Below are 6,086 nucleotides of genomic sequence, written 5' to 3'. Positions count from 1 at the left end.
TGTTCTGTTCTATTCTACTCTATTCCACTCTTACTCTGTTCTTGTTCTGTTTTTATTCTACTCTACTCTATTCAACTCTACTCTATACTCTATTCCTAGTCTAGTCTAGACTAACAGCTAAACAAATCTTACAGGCCTCATGTCTACCTTTGGCTGAGGTAGACTTGAAAGAACTTTAAAAAAAAAAAGAATACGCAGAAGGAATATTATTTAATTAGACTATACTAGGAGTGGGAAGACCTGAATACAAGTCCTTCTCAGCCACTGAAAATCACTGGGTGATTTTGGTCCAGTCCAATCATTTCTTCTTAGCCCAGCTTCTCTCCCAGGGAAGTTTTGAAGGAGCTTTTCACAAAAACCCGAGGAGAAACGTGTCATGCTGAGCTCCTGAATGAAAAGAAGAACATCACAGATTTGGTTTTTAGTATGCAAGCTGCTGAGAATCATTTCGATTGCAGCAATATACAGGCGTGTTTAATAAATAAATATGAAACTAAAAAATAAACTCCAGTGCCAAGGGAAGAATGGTGGGGACAGGAGAAGACCTCGGTCTCGTAGTCATGAGCCTTCAAACCCATCTGGATCCTGGACAGAAATGCTAGGTTAAATTGGCTCCTGATGAGATCCACAAAGCTTATTTTCTTATTTTCTATGCTGGTCTATGACCATAATAAAAATTTAATTGATTCATGTTCTCTGCTAGCTTGATTCTCTAAGAAACAAGAACAAAAGGTTCTTTTGACTGCTACTTTGATGAGGGAAAACAGCTGCATCTGTTCTATTGCCAATGTATTCCCTTTAGTTCCAAAACTGTGACTTTCTCATTTTTAATGAGTTGGAATGAATGTTTTACCCCACTCTTTGGAGCCAATTGAAAAGAAAAGGCACGATGTGCCATTGAGGAAGGTTTTAGTCAATCACTTCATATGCAGTCTTAACACTCTTTCCAAGACCTAAGGGGCTGCCACAAAGAAAGAGGAAAGGATCAAGCAACTCTCCAAAGCACCAGAAGGCAGGACAAGAAGCAACGGATGGAAACTAATCAAGGAGAGAAGCAACCTAGAACTAAGGAGAAATTTCCTGAAAGGGAGAACAATCAACCAGTGGAACAACTTGCTTTCAGAAGTGGTTGATGCTCCCATCCCTGGAGGCTTTCAGGAATATATTGGTGTTCTGACCAAGGCTTCCCGAGAGCATGAAGCAAACTCCTTGTCCTGACAAAAAAACCTGTTATTAATTGACTGTGAATTCTGCTAATTCACATCCAGAAAAGTCTTTCAAGGGAGGATTTATAGTCACCGACCTTATCTGACTTGGAGAGCGGCCAGGCCAATATCTGCAAAACCTGGCAAGGAGTCTCCAGCCAATTAAGTGAACTAATTGTCTCTTGCAAACTCCACTCCCCTTTAGCTCCTCTTTTGTTTCCTCTGGGAGGGGCCATTCACCGTCGAGCTATGGCCTTACTCCCAACTCAACCCCTGCTCCTTAGCTGTTTCCTTCGTCTGGCAACTCTGCGCATGCGCACAGGCTCCTACTGTTCATCTGTCTCACTGATGTCTGACTCTGAAGGCAGCTGATAACTGGCATACAGCTCTGGCTCCCTCTCTGCCTCTGACACAGAGCTCTCCTCAGAGCCTTCCCCAGTTTCCAGGACTGGCCCATGTTCCTTCCCAACTTCCTCACTGTCCAAATCTGCTGCCAGCTCTGCTGGCTGCTAGTCGGCCACAACAATTGGAGAGCCATTTGTCCTGAATGTTATAGGGTCTTCTGTTTGAGCAGGCAGTTGGACTAGAAGACCTCCAAAGTCCCATCCAATTCTGTTATTCTGTTTGGATACATTGTTCTTTTTCTTGTCAAGATGCCCTCTTTGAGCCCCCTGCTGCATCCGCTCCCATATCAAACCTTCATCCTTGGAAATAAATCTGTAAAATCGCAAAACAAACCTGTTTGTTTGGCTCTGGTCCAATTGGAAAGTTCTCACCTAGTCTTACTCTCAAGTAAACTCGGGCTTAAGGCAGAAACAATTCTCTTCCACCCAGGGAAAGGGGAAGTAGTGGTATAAAACAGAATGATCTACACCAAAAACAAGAGAAAAGAGATGGATAGACTGACTCTACAGCTCAAAGGCAAGAGTGACGGGATATCATGAAATCTGGGACAAATGGTACCGATGGTTAGAAATGATGGTAAAAGGTCTGGACGGAAAAAGGCAGATGAGTTAAGAATTGAGAAATATGGTATTAAGATTGTATGATAGGTAGGAATCGGATATGTATTTGTATGTTTAGTAACCAGATAAAAGAAGGGATGAATGGACAGATAATCTGACTGACTACACCTACCTATGTAATGAATATAAACTGTAATTGTTGTAAGATCCAAAAACTATATGGAAATGTTTATGCCAGAAATGTTGCACTATGTCCAGTGTTTTTAATGTTTATATAATTAAAAACTTTTTTATTAAAAAACAAACAAAAAAGAATTGGGATGAATAGACAGCATCTCCCGTTATAGGAAACTGCTATGGTTACAAGATCTAACAACAGACACCAGAAGGGACACACATGTGACCCCCTCTGATCAATGATTAACCAGGAGAAAAGCTATTTTGGGAAAGATCAATAATCCCTTGAAAAGCGACATTTCTTTCTCTCTGGAAAACTTAAGCATATGTCCGAGTTAAAATTAAGTTTGCTTCCCCCACCCCTTCGCTAAGCAAATCAAGACAAATCCTGCGAGAAATAGGAAACAGTTTTAATTTCAACTGAGGCCAGTTCCGACGGATATCCGTGCAATTGTCGAAAGCAACGAACTGATTTCATCTTTGTCTTTTTTCTTTTTCTTTTTTTGGAACCTGCTTTCTGAAAATATGAATCTTCACGTAGCAAAATATCATCAGTTGGGGGCGGGAGGGAGAAGAGAATCAGGATAATAAAGCCAGTGTTTAAATAGTGGCTTTAAAATGAACAGTGGACATTAATCCTAGAGGCAACGATTCCCAAAAGCAGGCTGTGTTATTTTAGTCTCTCTTTTTCTTAGCTAATACAGGTAAAGGTGTTTCCCCCCCCAAAAAAAGGGCAACTGGACATTGAGTTTTTTGTTTTTTCTTGGAAAACGTTTTGCTCTTCATCCAAGATGTTTCTTCAGTTCTTCAGAGTTAACAATTAGCCTATTTAATTTGTGGGTCTTGTGATGGGACAAGCGTGGGTGTGTCAAGTGAGGCTCTTGTGATGGGGAAGTAACCTCAGGTGAGGGTCATTGGGGTGTGTGAAATGCTGGTTGTGGGGAGTTAGGGTTAGGAGGTCGGTGTGCACGGGGGGGGGGTGCACACGCAGCGCATTATAAGTACGGGTGCACAGTGAACACGCCCGCTGTCGCTTTCGGCACGCAACGACAAAAAGGTTAGCCATCACTGACCTAAGCTAACAAACACCCCACTAGATTTGAAAAGTGAACCAGTGATTTTTTTAAAAAAATTTCCCCGGAACAGCTACTGAAATATGCATCACCTACTGGAAGCTGCCCCGATCAATTACTTAACTAAATGTGACCATTTCTTGATTAACCTGCAGGTGAAATCTTACAGTCCCAAGAAAATGTAAATCTGTTTTCCATCTCCAGAAATGAAGTTCTCTCAATCCCCCTGGGCAGGAAAGGAGAAATTTATTCCAGGTTTGCATTCTCTCTCCCTCCCTCCCTCCCTCCCTCCCTCTCCCTCTCTCTCTCTCCCTCTCTCTCTCTCTCTCTCTCTCTCTCTCTCTCTCTGGGTCTATCTGTCTCTCTGTCTGTGTTTGTTTCTCTCTGTCTCTCTGTGTGTGTTTCTCTCTGTTGCTGTCTGTCTGTGTCTCTTTGTCTCTGTCTCTGTGTGTGTGTGAGTGTGTCTCTCTCTGTCTCTCTCTTTCTCTGTCTCTCTTTCTCTGTCTGTCTGTCTGTCTTTGTTTCTCTCTGTGTGTGTCTCTCTGTCTCTCTCTGTCGCTGACACTGTCTCTCTGTCTCTCTGTCTGTATGTGTGTGTGTGTCTTTGTCTCTCTCTTTGTCTCTCGCTCTCTGTCTTTCTCTCTGTCTCTCTCTCTCTCTGTCAGTCTGTCTCTCTCTTTCTCTGACTCTGTCTCTCTGTCTGTCTTTGTTTCTTTATATGTGTGTATGTCTCTCTCTGTGTGTGTGTATGAGTGTGTGTCTCTCTCTCCTTGTTAAAACTTTTAGTTCCAGAGGAAATCAGGAAGTCTTATGCATCTGTCAGCATCGCTAATTCCGTCAAAGATTTCTCATTATTCATTGTTGGCAGTTTAATTTTCTTCTCTTGCCTTCTCTAGAACAAGCCCCAGTTTTAATTATTGAGCTTCCCATCTTCCAAATGTAGTGGATTCCTTTATAACCACCCCCCCCAAAAAAGGGGGTCACCTGGCATTCATCTAGGTTAGCCAGACATCAGCAAACCAGGTTGGCTAATTATAAAGCAGTAGGAATGAAAGCCAGAAGCTCAATTGTCAAAGTTATCACATTTTTTGCACTGCAAAAGTGTTCCTAAGGTGTTCTTAAACCCTCCAAGAATTTTCACCTTTGAATGTAATTCTTTTCATTTCTACTTTAGCGCAGAAATGCACAACAATGGTTCCCCCATAAAAGCAGCAGTGCCTTTTTGAGGCTCAGGGTTTCTTCCCCTCCCCCTCCAAATAAAGTCACAAACTTTGCAGTAGAAATCAAATCCAGAAAGCACACACAGATAACTGATTCATCAGGATTCCTCAACTTTTTTATATACAAAAAACACATGAATAAATGTACAATACCAACAGCAGATTCCTCCAACGTGATAGAAAGGAGAGATTGCTTCAGCTCAGAGCAGACAAGTCCAAGCTCAGAGCTTAATACAGCTAAGCCATGTCCAAGCGCCGAGCTGTCTCCAGCAAATACTGCTTCAGTTTCTAAACAGCCCTTATTGACTGACATAGTTGCTACGCCTATTCATTGGCCGACCTTATTACCACATCTCTGCCAGTCATGAATTCTCTGACAAGGACCACCTCTCTACATTTGGAGAAGTGTCAATACCAAAGGATATTAGAGTTTCATTGGGTGCCTTGACTCACGATGTGTTTGCCTTAAATGCAAGATACAAACATTTGTTCCCTCTCCATACAGGTGATTGGGAATAACAATGGATAGCAGGCCAGGTACAATAGTGTCATAATAGCAATAGTGCTTAGACTTATATACCACTTCACAGTGCATTGCAGCCCTCTCTAAGCGGTTTACAGAGTCAGTCTATTGCCCCCCCCCCCAACAATCTGGGTCCTCATTTTACCCATCTCGGAAGGATGGAAGGCGGAGTCAACCTTGAGCCAGTCAGGATTGAACTGCTAGCAGTCGGCAAAATTAGCCTGCAGTACTGCATTCTAACCACTGTGCCACCACGGCTCTAGTGATGCCATAAACAAAGATGTTAGATTTTAGGGAGATGCGGGTAGCTTAATCATTTTTTTTCTAAGTTGGTCTACAAAAACTGCAACTTGGATATGTACTATGAGGGAGCTGGATGGCCTCTAAATATAAAACATAAATAAACTAGTAAGATGTAAGCTGACCAGAGTTGTTATTACTATTATTACCATTAGTAGTAATTTAAATTTATTATAGCCATCCACTCTTATAATTCAATATATTTATAAGACCTTTCCTATTTAAAACAATTTTTAAGAGACATTTCCATAGATAATAAGATATGCATTAAAAATAGTTGGGAAGGGAAGGGAGGAGAGGGTAGAGGGGAGGGGAGGGGGAGGGGAGGGAAGGGAAGGGAAGGAAAGGATAGGAAAGGAAAGGAAAAATTGTATGTATTATTATTGTATGTACAATTCTAGGCAAATCCCCCCTTCCATTTTTTTTTATTATGATTATGATTACAAAGTGTACCATCCAGTGCATCAAATTTACTTTTTGCCTTAATTCTGTCACCACCACCTCAAATAATTAATCACCGAATAGCTGTGTCCCAACATCAACAAATAATATGATTTCTCTTCCTTCTTTATTCCCCATTGCCCCAATCTTTTAACATCATAAAAGACAGCTGTATTTACCAT

The sequence above is a fragment of the Thamnophis elegans genome, chromosome 14, assembly GCF_009769535.1.
Source record: "Thamnophis elegans isolate rThaEle1 chromosome 14, rThaEle1.pri, whole genome shotgun sequence".
In the NCBI taxonomy this organism is placed as follows: domain Eukaryota; kingdom Metazoa; phylum Chordata; class Lepidosauria; order Squamata; family Colubridae; genus Thamnophis; species Thamnophis elegans.
The sequence above is the reverse complement of the archived record's forward strand: the minus strand, read 5'-3'. Positions refer to the sequence as shown.